The sequence below is a fragment of the Marmota marmota genome, unplaced genomic scaffold (assembly GCF_001458135.2).
Source record: "Marmota marmota marmota unplaced genomic scaffold, marMar, whole genome shotgun sequence".
NCBI lineage: Eukaryota > Metazoa > Chordata > Mammalia > Rodentia > Sciuridae > Marmota > Marmota marmota.
In genome coordinates, this window is record NW_026000249.1 from 9,269,607 (window position 1) to 9,283,648 (window position 14,042).

The window sequence follows — 14,042 nt, forward strand, 5'->3', positions numbered from 1 at the left end:
CCGGGTTTGATCCTCAGCACCACATACCAACAAAGATGTTGTGTCCACCGAAAACTGAAAAATAAATATTAAAAAATTCTCTCTCTCTCTCTCTCTCTCTCTCTCTCTCTCTCTCTCTCTCTCTCTGAAACAGTCTTGCATACACTTGGTCACAATACAGTATTAATTTTATATGTTGCTAGATTTGTTTGGGTAATAGTTCTTTGAGGGGTTTTTGTCCCTACGTTCTCGAGGGACATTGGTCTATAGTTTTCTTTTTGGACTGTCTGTTGTTTTGGTATCAAGCTTAGACTGTCTTCATATAATAATTTTGGGGGGGTTATTCCCTCTTATTCTATTCATACTATGTAGAATTTATATTAATTCTTCTTTAAACATCTGGTAGAAATCTCCAGTGAAACCTTCTGAACCTGAAACTTTCCTGTTGTGAACTTTTTAATTTTGAATTCAGTTTCTGTAGTAGTCATTGTACTATTATCTATTTCATCTTGGATAAGTTTTGGTAGTTTATTATTTTTGAGTAATTGACCCATTTTATCTAAATTGTCAAATATACATGCATATAATTATTTGTATTATTCTCTTATTATCCTTTTAATAGCTATAGGATCTGTGGTGATATCACCTGTTTCATTCCTGATATTATAATCTGTATCTTCTTTTTTATCTTCATCAGTCTTCTTAAAGGCTTATCCATCTTATTGATCTTTTTGAAGAACCAGCATTTTCACTGTTGTTTTTCTCTTTTCAACTTCAATAATGATTGCTCTGCTCTTGACATCATTACTTCCATTTTTCTGCTTGTTATGGATTTGTTTTCTTTTTTCCAGTTTCTCGGAGTATGAGCTTAGATTATTGATTCAAGATCATTCCTCCATTCTGAGGTCTACCTCAACCATAAAACATGATTTTTTTTAAAGTAATGAGGAGACAGATGGCCTATTATATATACCCCTATTTTTACCTATGCACTGTTGTTTCTTAAGTTCCAAGTCTCCTGTTACATTTCCTTTGTGTTTAGAGAATATTTTTTAAGCCATTACTTAACAGTAGGTCTACCACTGGTAAATTCTCTTAGTTTTTCTCCATTTGAGAATATTTTTATTTTCTCTTCATTCCTGAACAATTTGGAGTAAACCATTCTTTTTCTTTCAAAACTTGAAAATGTTTTGTACTTCTTTCTGGGCTCCATGATTTCATATGAGAAATCTACTATCATTCGAAATCATTCTTCCCCTATAGGTCATGAATTGTTTCTATCTTGATGATTTGTCTTTAGGTTCTCAAAGTTTGATTATGATATGTCTTGATATAGATTTCTTGCAGTTTATCCTATTTAGGTTTTGCTCTGCTTCTTGATTCTGAAAGTCTATGCCTTTTACCAAATCTGCGGAGTTTCAGCCTTTATTTATTTATTTTTTTAAAAAAATAAACTAATTTTAATGGCTGTGCAATATTTCATCACAGTGTCATTTCTTTTTTTTTTTTTAAATATTTATTTATTTTAGTTTTCGGCGGGCACAACATCTTTGTTTGTATGTGGTGCTGAGGATCGAACCCGGGCCACACGCATGCCAGGCGAGCGCGCTACTGCTTGAGCCACATCCCCAGCCCCTCACAGTGTCATTTCAAAATGCATTTAATAATTCTCTCATTTGAGCATTTGTGATATTTCTGCCTGTTAGTTATTAAGATCGCTTGCCGCCACTTTCTTTTTTTAAAAAAAATTTATTTATATATGACAGCGGAATGCATTACAATTCTTATTACACATATAGAGCACATATCTCTGGTTGTATACAAAGTATATATTCACACCAATTTGTGTCTTTATACATGTACTTTGGATAATAATGATCATCACATTCCACCATCATTTATAATCCCATGCCTCCTCCCTTCCCCTCCAACCCCTCTACCCTATCTAGAGTTCATCTATTACTCCCATGCTCCCTCTCCCTATTCACTAAGAAGCAGCCTCCTTATATCAAAGAAAACATTCAGCATTTGGTTTTTTGGGATTGGCTGACTTCACTTAGCATTATGTTCTCTAACTCCATCCATTTACCTGCAAATGCCATGATTTTATTCTTTTTTATTGCTGAGTAATATTCCATTGTATATATATGCCACATTTTTATCTATTCATCTATTGAAAGGCATCTAGGTTGGTTCCACAGTCTAGCAATTGTGAATTGTGCTGCTATAGACATTAATGTGGCTGTGTCCCTGTAGTATGCTGTTTTTAAGTCCTTTGGGTATAGACCGAGGAGAGGGATAGCTAGGTCAAATGGTGGCTCCATTCCAAATGCTCCAAGAAATCTCCATAGTGCTTTCCATATTGGCTGCACCAATTTGCAGTCCCACCAGCAGTGTACCTTTTCCCCCACATCCTCACCAACACTTATTGTTGTTTGTATGCATAATAGCTGCCATTCTGACTGGAATGAGATGAAATCTTAGAGTGGTTTTGATTTGCATTTCTCTAATTGCTAGTGTTGATAAACATTTTTTCATTTATTTGTTAATTGATTATATATCATCTTCTGAGAAGTGTCTGTTCAGGTCCTTGGCCCATTTATTGATTGGGTTATTTGCTGTTTTGGTGTTTCATTTTAAAGAACTCAAACAGCCATTATTTATTTGAACTTTTAATTCCCATACTTTTATCTTTCTGAAATCTGATGACACAAATGTTAAATCTTATGTCACTGTCCCACAGGTTATCTAAGGCTCTATTCATTTTTTTCAGAGTACTTTCTGTACTTCAGATTGAATGAATTTTATTAATCCATTTTCAATTTTACTAATTTTTTCCTGTATCATATATAATCTATTATTGAACTCATCCAATAAGGTCTTTTTAAGCTTTTTAATTTGTTTATTTTTCATTTCTATAATTTCTAGCTATGGGCTCTATGTATTTGCTGAGATTTTCTAATTTTTCATTTGTTTGAAGAGTGTTTATAATTGATTATTAAAACATAAAATCTTTGTCAGATAATTCCAACATAGGAGTCTTCTCAGTGTCAGTACCTGTGGATTGCCTGTTCTCATTTAAGTGGTGATTTTGTTAATCCTTGTTATCACAAGAGATTCTTTTATTGTATCCTGAGCATTTGGGCTATTTTGTTACAAGACTCTGGATCCTATTTAAACTTTAGCAGACAGGACCCTCTCCAGATTAAGCATGTAGGTCTGGGCTATTTTGTGGACTGTGGTTCCAATGACAGTTTAGTAGCCAGAACCCATATAGTGCTATTCTGGTCTGCTTCATTTGTGTTATTAGAGGTCATTCTGAAAACCTGGTTACTATTCCACACTTAAGTTTCTATACTTAAGCCTTTTGGCATGTTAATTCTAGTCAGATTCATGTGTGGGTGGGTCAGGATTTTGCCCAGAACTTCTTTATGCAGGTTTAATGAATCCCTTTCTGCAGCTCCCTTCTGTCCAAGATCTCACACTCTCTAGTGCAGAAGGCCAGGGGTATATTACCTAATATTGCTCATGGAGGTGGCAGAGGTGAGAAGTCTAGAGTCCCAACCCACCAGCAGATGAGGAGAGAGTGGTCATGGATTGCCTGGTGCCACCAAGTGAAGTACAGAAGTCCAGATTCCCTCCTTAGTCTCCACTGACCTACCAACAGGGAAGAAAAGCTGCAACCCAAGCAATTTCCTATCTGTATTTTAAACCATGCACTTAAATAGCTTAAAACAACACCCATTTATTATCTCTAAGTTCTGTAGGTCAGAAATCCTGGTAGGTTCAGCTGGGTTCTTTGATCACCCAGAGTCTCACAAGGCCAATATCAAGATGTGGGCCAGGTTGGAATTTCACCTGAAGATTTGAGAGAATAATCCACTTTCAGGCTAGGCTCATTCAGGTTTTTGGCAGAATCCAGTTCCTTCTGAATGTAGGTCTGAGGTCTCCATTTCTTTCCTGCTTCCAGGCAAGATCTGTTCTTTGTTCCTATAGGTTGTAGGTTTCCCATATTCCTTCTCAAATGACCCCTCCTTCAAAGCAGGAAGCAAATCTCCTTCTTCTACCACTAGGAAGAGGAAGCTGTCTAGTCTTAATGGGCTCCTCTAATAAATTAGGCTTACCTGGATCACCTCCCTTTTTTAAGGTTAGCTGTGGCATATAACACAATCACTGGAGTGACAATTCTTCACAATTACAGGTTGTGAAGATTTGGGAGTGGAATCTTGAGAACCATTCCTAGAAATTTTGTACACCTCACTACCACTGGGTAGGGAGTAGAACAGAGTTGACTATATAGTTCAGCGATTCTGCAATTAGAATGTATTCATTCTATTGGACTTAAATTGAGCATTGTTTATAAATTACTACATTCTTTGTGTATTTGTAGATTTCTTTTTACAATTTCCAGCATTATTATGTTTCCTTATATATTCACTTATATAGCTACTTTATACACAAAGCCACTTGAGAAATGATATCATAATATTTTCAAATCTAGGTCACTGGCTACCAATCCATGTTGTTGAGAAAAAGATATTAGATATAAATGATGATGCTGCCCTGTTGGTGCCTTGTACAAAATGAATGTCCAAGCTTTAGCAAGCAACAAAATTGCCTGAGCTTTTAAAAATATCCTAAGGCCTTATCCAAACTCCTGTCTGCATCCAAGCAGGGACACATCGGAGACCCACTAGCTGGAGTCCTCTGTGGGAAACCTACACTTTACAAGTTTAAATATCTAGTAATGATCACAACAATGTCCTAGATGGTTTGGATTTCAATCTTTAGAAAGCTGGGGGTTAAAACACATGATCTCAAAGTCCCTTTCTAAGCTAAGATTTGATAATCTTGTCATTAAGAAAAATAAGATTCCATTATGCATAATCACCACAATCAACTTGGTCAGGGGACTAAAATTCACTGAGGTCACAGCTCTCCCTGAGTCACAAGACACACACCCCCACCTTCCTGCACTGTAACAGTTACAAAGCCTGAGGAATCCGCCAAATGATGCGGGCTCTTACAGGTCACACACTTGTCCTTAATTACTCTAGATCCTACTTGGAGTAGCATTTCTCACAATAATGTCTATCCTGTTGGTGTTTGGACTTTTTTTCTGAAAATAAACTATATGTTTAAAGTTGAAACAATAATTTGAGCTGGAATTGTTTACTTTCAAGGGCCCTATGGCAAGGGAATAATCAATAGTTGCACATCTAGATTATTTACCACTAATAGAAAAGACACTCCTGAAGAATATATCCTAAACACTGTAAAATGACATGTTTGCTTATAAATTAATAAAAATGAAATATTTCTCCTAATTGTCCTACTTTCAGAATTTGTAGAAAAATAGTATAAGCCCATAAATCCAGGCAAAGGCTGATCTTTTGGGTTAAAATAGCCAACTTGTGAAGATAATTCTCTAAAATTCAGTAAATAAGTCAATAATCTTGACTCCACCTGAGAGGATACTTGGGGTAGGCATAATACAGTAGGCTATGATGGTGACTGGCTTAATGCCATAGGGACAATTCAGGCACCCAGATAATGCTGCCTGCTAGAGCTATGGGACTAGAGCCAGCCTGCCTGGATTACAGTGCTCTCTCTGCTGAGAGAGCACTAGCTTGTGTGACTGTGGATGAGTCTTTTAACCTCGATAAGCATCTGTCATCTGTTCTGAAAAATAAACATCATAAAAATTGTATCTATGTCACAGGGAGGTATAGGATTTAATGAAACAAAACACAGGAAGGGCTTAGCCTCCTTCCTGCCTGGCATGCAGTAAGTGCTCAATAAATTTTGGTCATTGTACACAGACAGACACAGGTTGATTATACACACAGAGCCAGGCTGCCAGTAGGCCTTGAATAGAATGCAGCCATTATTATTCCATAGAGTAACCCAGCAATCAGGGCCAGAAAAGCTAACTATGGGTTCATTTAGCACGTTCTAACAGTTGCCTGATGAATCCACTCAGAAACTTCTCAAGTGGCATTTTAATCAGGAACACCTTTGTTGAACAGCTTTTCAGAATAATATCTAACACACGCTCTAATGACCCAAGGCCAGGTCACAGGCATTAAAACTCATCCTGTGGGAGAAGTTAGATTTGTGACAATGTGATATTCCTTTCAATGTGTCTCCTTTGTGTTTATATCCTCCGGTGCCTAGCACAAAGCAGACACCCAACTCACTCCCTGAGTAGAGCCGACCCCCACACATCCAAGCACATCCCCAGTAATGTTGTGAGCAAGAAGAGGCTCTGCACAGCACAAAATGCACCTGCAAAAATTTCTGCTCCCTTCTTAAGAGTGCCAAGTATCCTGAAAACTAATCATCAATATAATTCACAAAATTAATGGCCTCTGGGTGAAAAGTTGAATGAAAAGTGAAATTTAATCAAAGAGATCCATGTTAGGGTCTTTAAATATAGAACAGCAACCTGGAAACCTCTACTTTACACCATTTAGTTGTAGTCAATTTGTAATTCTTTCCTAAGTCAAGAACAACAGTGTAACTGTGAGCTTTCTCTAGGAGGGGTGCGAGTATGCAAAATACAGGCCTTTCGCCTCACTGATTAAAAAAAAAAAAAAACTGTATTCCAACCACTCTACATAATTACCAAGAAAAGGCTCTGAGTAAACTTTAGATAGGACAAAGTGGAAGGAGGAGAAGGGTGGGGGTGTGGGGGTAGGAAATACCATGGAATGAGATGGAAATCATTACCCTAAGTACATGTATGAAGACACAAATGGTGTGATTCTACTTTGTATAAAACCAGAGACATGAAAAATTGGGCTGTATATGTGTACTATGAAATGAATTGTATTCTGCCGTTATATATTAACAAATTAGAATAAATAAATAATCTGATTTTTTTAAAAAGCCTCTCAGTATGCCAGAGTCTTTCTAAAACATCCAACAAATGAGAGCTGAGGCAAGGGCAAAGCAAGTTGAAAAATGTCACATTTTGCTCACATAGGATGTGAGCTCCAAGTGACTCCCACATTCAGCCATGGGGCAGGCAGGCAGCGTGTCAAACATACTTCTACCTAACACATATAGAAACGCCCGAGAAAACAGCTCACTTCCTCACAGACAGTATCAGATAAGTTTAAAGATCAGCAAGCAAATTCTTTTAACCCCTACCGCAGCTTCCTGCTTTCTGCTTTCTACAGGTCTATTTGTGAGCTACAAAATGTCAAGGGCCTGGGTCTTGCTGCACTTTACCAAATATCCCCTCCAAGAGCAGGCAGACACCTGCATGTCAGCTCAAGCCGTGGTGTGAAGGCCTTTCTTTTTAAAATTCACTTTGCTAACCATTTAAAAATGAGTATCTGTTAGGGGGAAAGGAGGCTGGGGTAGAGCTCAGTGGTAGAACACTTGCCTAGCATGCATGAGGCCTTGGGTTCAATCTCCACTACTAAATAAATAAATAATTAATTAAAAAGTATATTTGTAGATCCATTTCAGAGGAACCCAGAAAAGAGCTGTTTATCAATCCTTTGCATGACTAAAGCACACCACCTGGATCTGAGAGTTAGGTTTAAGAAGGAAGACACTGGTAATTAAATCCAAAGACAGAGCCCACATCTGCCTATAGTAGATGACTGTCTTTCTGTTTTATGTGGCAGTTTGAGGTCCCAGAAGGGCAGCCATTTTTTTTCTCAACCATAAATCTTTGAGAATTCATCCTAGTCTTTCATACTATTGTACGTATTATGATCAATTCATGGTCAATTCAGGAAAAAACATCCAAAAGTTGGAAATCAGGCAAAAAAAGATGATCTTGTGACCTTTAAATGCACTTTATAATAAGCCCCCCAAGAGGGTCATCTGCATTTCTGGAAAAGTAACAATTTAACTGACACTTTATTATGACATTTTACAACCCTGTAAAAGAGGAACACATAGAAATATGGTACAATATGCTGCTTCCTTTTTTCCTTTTGTAGAGATGATAACCCCAAAGGCTAGAATTTTATTGTCCTCTAAGACATGAACCAATTTTGAATCGAACTTTACAATCTTATTTGAACATCTCTTTTCCACTGACTTTTTAATCAGTTCCTCATACCCTCACTGAGGGTATGTTATTCTGCTAGTTCCCTCATTAAATGAGTTCAGCAAAATGTAGACATATGCTCTCTATGTGCATGTGTTTAATAATGTAAGAATTAGAGTTTGATGGTTTCTGGGCCTAACAGTGGAATCATCTCTGGGAGACTGAGTTCTGTGCTTTAGAGCTCTCACCAGTCATACTCCTAGGGCAGCTACACTAAGACAGAAAGATTAGTTCAGTCAGCTCATGTGAGGCACATGAGGCTCAAAGTATAAGTGTGACACCTTCCCTTCATAGAGACCACAGCTTTACACAGAGAAAAACCTACTGGTTGAGAACAAGGCCAGCAAATGCACTCCTACGTGTGTGTCTGTGTGTGTGTTTGTTACCAGTCTTGAGCCCAGGGCAAAATTCATACACATACACACACACACACACACACACACACACACACACACACACACACACATATATATATATATATATATATATATATATATATATATATGAGAAATGAGTGCTTCTGCCCAAAGAAGACAAGAATGTCCAGAACCTTTATTCATAAAATCCCCAATCTGGAAACAACTGAAATGCCTATTGACAGGAAAATGGATAAACACATTTTAGTGTGTTATCATGGGTTACTTTACAACAAGAACAAAATATTGAACAAAGTACTGATGCATGCAATAACATTTTTTGTACAAAAGATGCCATATATAGAAGAGCACATATTGGGGGCTGAGGATATACCTCAGTTGGTAGATATACCACATGCCCTGGGTTCAATCCCCCAGAAACACACACACACACACACACACACACACACACACAAAGAGCATATATTGTATGAGACCATATATGTGAAATTCAAGTACAGGCAATACTAACCTATGATAACTGATTACCTAGGAAGACATGAATGATTAGACAAAAGTATGATAGAACTTTATGGACGGATAGAAATAGCATTGATCTGGATAGTGGTTACAGAGGCATACTCATTACAAAAACAAAAATCATTCCCAGTGACTCGGGAGGCTAAGACAGGAGGATCACAAGTTCAAGGCCAGCCTCAGCAAATTAGCAAGGCCCTAAGCAAGTTAGTGACATACTGTCTCAAAATAAAGAAATAAAAAGGGTTGGAGATATGGTTCAGTGGTTGGTTAAGCATCCCTAGGTTCAATCCAGTAACAACAACAACAACAACAAAAATCATGCACTCTAATGACTCATACATTTTATTCTATGTAAATTTCATCTTAAAATTAATTTTTTAAAAAATTTAAAGAGAGAGCCAGGTGTGGTGGCACACACCTGTAATCTCAGCAGCTCAGGAGGCTGAGGAAGGAGGATTGCGAGTTCAAAGCCAGCCTCAGCAAAAGCGAGGCCCTAAGCAACTCAGTGAGACCCTGTCTCTAAATAAAATACAAAATAGGGCTGGGGATGTGGCTCACTGGTTGAGTGCTCCTGAGTTCAATCCCCAGTTCCAAAAAAAATAAAATAAAATAAAATAAAGAGAGGAGATAAAGAAAAACATATTCCAAAAGAAGTAGGTGCAGAAAGGATTTGAAAAGATTCTTCCACATTTACATTTAATAAATGAGAACTAAAAGAGGGACAAATCCAGAAGGCCACATGGGCCAACAGATTGCAAAGTGAGAGCTGGTAAGATTCAGGTTCGTTTGTGACAATGGGATGGTCTGATATATGGAATACCAGGAAGATAGCTGGTATTTTTTGTCTTGAAAGACTAAGACAATACAGATGTGAAGGTGGACAATGAATGCCAGCTCTGGGAGAACATGCTCAAATAGGACACTGAGTAAGGGTCTGATAAATGAATTCAGAAAATTCTTAAGGAAGGCTCTCTAACAGTGCTAACACCAAGATAAAGGCATAAAAATGAATGAAGGGATTCTACAAAAGTACCTCATTCAATCCAGGGACAAATTATTCTTAGTTTAACTATAATCTACATAAATCACTTCCAAAACTATACACCTATGCCAATATGATTGTTACTAACTAAAGACACCTTTTATGCTTTTAGAATTCTCTATGGGAGTGTTGGTTATTGTTAAACTCTACTGCATCCACCTACTGAATTTTCAATTATAGGCCTGAGGGTGAAGACTTAAAAATGGACTCAGCCATCTGAAAGCATCAAAGTTTCTTTTTCTACCAAATGTGACAGCCGCAAGTAATGCAGCCCCAATCATTCCTGCCACATCCTTTCTTCCCTACATGGAGTGAGTACCTCCCAAGAACATAAGTTCCCTTCACTGCACGAGGGCTCAAGCCAAGGTTCGACAACAACCGATTAGTCAAGAGCCAGGAGAGTCAATTCCCAGGGAAAAGGACCCGAAATACGACCTGCAGCACACTCACTAGGTAGCTGCCACTGTACTAAAAGATTGTCAGTGCTGTGTCATTTAATCCTCAAAGTAGTTGGGAAGTAGTTGGGCTCTCAAAAAGAAATGACACACCCAAATTAGGGTAATCTGAGGTGGGACTAATAAAGAGACTCATATGAAGTAGGTGAGATATTTTAAAAACCCACAGCAATAGCCAAGGGTTAGGGACAAAGAGCCACCAGACCTGCAAGGATGCAGGGACAGGTGTGTGGAGGAATATAGACTGAATGGGAACAGCCACCTCTCTGGTAAGGGACACAGGCAGCCAAAGTGGTGATACATGACCTCACTAGCCTCCTCCCTCCCTGCCATCTCCTACCAGGGCTCCCCTTAAGCCAAAGCCCATGGGAGGCAGGAGCCACTGCTGAGGGCCCACCCTACCTAGCCCAAAGCAATGCAGGCAGGGCGATGGAAGACGTCCTGGCAAAAAGGACCACATCACCCTCCTTCATAGGGAAGGAGTCTTTTGGTCCCCAGAAAGGGGACCCTAGATGAGGAGGAGGGTCACCTTCTAGACTCTCTGTGGGCAATTCCCGCCCTGTCTTTCCCAGCCATCTTCCATAACCCCTTGTAGCATAGCCTTGAGTCCAGGGAAAAATCCATAGGTGTTTACCAATGCCTTCTCAGATTCTGTGAATTTGTGGTTTGAAATGAGGGAGCACTATGCCAACAGGACATGTTAAAGGCTTTCAGAATAGGGCCTGCCCTCAAAACTGGAGCTGATGCTACAGTCCCTGCTCCATCCCAGGCCTCTCCTCTCTCTTTCTGACAGCCCTCCCTCCTTCCCAGGGTCCTCTTCTCTCTTTCTTACAGTCCTCCTCTGTCATTACTTCCACCTTTGTCTTCACTCCAACCATTGTCCCTTTTATCCAGGAAAACCTTCTTGTCACAGAAGAATTGGTTCAACTTCAAGAACAGTCCCTTCCTAAAATTTTATTTGGAAAGGCAAAAGATTTACTTCCCATTTCCACATCAACAGAGTTAATTCATGGTGGCCTGGAAATGTTTTTCTACTCGTAAAATGGAAGAAGCCAGGCGGGGTGGTGCACACCTGTAATCAAAGCGGCTCAGAAGGCTGAGGCAGGAGGATTGCAAGTTCAAAGCCAGCCTCAGCAACTTAATGAGGCCCTAAGCAACTTGGTGAAAACCAAAATATAAAAAAGGCTGGAGGGGCTGGGGTTGTGGCTCAGTGGTAGAGCGCTTGCCTAGCATGTATGAGGCACTGGGCTCAATCTTCAGCACCACATATAAATAAATAAATAAAGGTCCATTGGCAATTTAAAAAATATTTTTAAAAAAAGGCTGGGAAGGAATATGGCTCAGCAGTTAAGTGCCCCTGGGTTCAATTCAGAGAGAGAGAGAGAAAGCTGCTGGAGTCAAGCACAGGGTGCAAGGTCTATACTCCTACCATTGTAGAAAGCAGTGTTTATCAGCATGTTACTAACAAAAAGCCCCCCAGTTTTCTGTATACCAAAAAGAAAAGAAAAAAGAAATGCTAGCAGGAACACCCAGAAACAGGATCCTAAAGACTGAGCTAGGTTCCTACATTTTTGAGACTTAACACAGTACAAGGTAGAGGACCTAGGGGCTGGCAATCCCAAAGCACATCATATGTTTTTCATCAACACTCCTTGTCCTGAAATCCTTCCACTAGGCCCATGGGGCTCCTTTGAGAGCAGGGCCACCTGTTAATGGGCCCATATTACCTGCCTCAAGCAGCCAACGCACACTGATTGGTATGCCCAGTACTACAGAGAATGCCAAAGAGAACCTAAGGATTTCTGTATGCAGCTCTTCATACCAAGGACAATCTCCTCTTCTCCAATGTGAGATGGGAAGTTTATAGTACTGGTGCTTTTAGATATAGCTAGTATTTCCCATAAGGAACAGCTTCCAGGTGATCCCTTTTTTTACCCAGCAATTTGAACTAGTATTTACAGCTATATAATATGTAGTTTATTAATGATAATGTGATATACTTTTGTAAGTAAGTGCTAGATGACTTTGGCAAAGGACATAATTTTCAAAACCTTACTGGAGAAATAGGTTTTGTTCAGTGCCTCATGGACATAAGGGATAAAAAAAAATAATATTACTCTTATCAAAAAGATAATATAATTATAAAGGTAGAAAATACAGCATTATTCAGATTCTGTATTTAGTTTGATTGCTACTTCATGTAAGTGGTCAAAACTGAATTTCATCTTCATTTTGCATGGAATGGAAATGGAAAAACTTCTTTGAAACTCTTAAGGCAAATAAATAAGTACATAAATAATTTAACAAGCTTTATATTTTTCTAGCATTTTCTAAGAATTGATACACAGTTTGGGAAGAGATAATTCTGGGCCTTAAAAAAGCCATTTCAAAACAGATATTCCAGATATCAAGGGCAAAACTATACATGGTCTTCTTGATATCACCCAGGAGATCAAACTGTCAACATAGCCCCTAAAAGTCCCATGCAATTCATCCTCAAATACCCCCACAGCCTTTGTTCAGCAGAGCCCACAAAGGAGACAGGAAAAGGGTTTTGCTTTGTACTCACTCTTACAAAGTTGTCAGGGAACAAACCTCTCCTGCCGTTGATCTGTCCCTCCCACCAGCCTCCATCCTCCTTCCTGATGTTGGTGATGACCTCACCCACGCTGATCGTCAGCTCATCGTCGTGCTGGGCCTGGTAATCAAACTCCACTATGGCCTCCACTGGAAAAGACAGAGAAAAAAGACCAAGTTAGATCAGATGTTACAGAAGTCTGAGGCCCAGCATCCCCGGAAGGCCAGTAGAGTCATATTAAAGGGACTTCCCCTCTACAAATATTTAAAATAATAAGGCCATACACAGCAACCCAATTTTGGTTAACCTAAAGCCTAAAGAACAGAAACCACAAAGTGCTGGTCGTGGTCAGACTCAGGCAGAGTGGCCTACTGGTCTCAGGGACAACAGGGGCTTCAGAGGGGAAATCACACAACAGCAGCCTAAAAAGATCTGCCCCACCCAGGTGGAGTCCAGTCTCATTTCCCTGAGGACAGAGACTGCAGACAACAGACATGAGTTTGGCCAGTGCTATGAGATGCTAACCTTCCTAGGCCTCAGTTGTGTAAAATATGGACCATAATTCCCACACAACAGAGATATTACCTATCTCTCAAGGACAACGTGTAAAGATGACTGGTATAAATAGCCAGGCTGGTGAAACCAATGTCTCAGACTGCTACTCAGAACCACAACTGCACTGGGTGTAGTAGTGCACACCTATAATCCCAGCAACTCGGGAGGCTGAGGCAGGAGGATCATGAGTTCAAAGCCAGTCTTAGCAACTCTATTTCTAAATAAAATACAAAAAAGGGTTGGGGATATGACTCAGTGGTAATGTACCCCTGGGTTCAATCCCTGGTATAAAACACACACACACACACACACACACACACAATTGTCCTCTCAACAGATAAATTCTTAGGCAACAATACCATGTTACACTGTCTTCCCATCCTAAACAAAGTATCTCTTATACTTGATAATAGGTGGAGTTAACAGGCTAGAAAAATGGATTTTCTCATAGACAAATTGCCAATGC

At 39.2% G+C, this 14,042-nt stretch overlaps 1 protein-coding gene across 5 annotated transcripts in view; it reads right to left on the reverse strand.

Moving 5' to 3' along the window:
- Nucleotides 1-13,200, reverse strand: part of Sh3kbp1 (SH3 domain containing kinase binding protein 1) — a 279,242-nt gene extending 266,042 nt beyond the window's left edge. Inside the window, exon 1 of one of the 5 annotated variants that reach the window (XM_048796358.1) lies at nucleotides 13,013-13,200. The gene's annotated coding sequence lies outside the window, so the exon portion shown is untranslated. The remainder of the gene's footprint in view (nucleotides 1-13,012) is intronic. The other 4 variants (XM_048796352.1, XM_048796353.1, XM_015488069.2 and 1 more) reach the window with 4 other exon arrangements.
- Nucleotides 13,201-14,042: the final 842 nt, after the last annotated feature.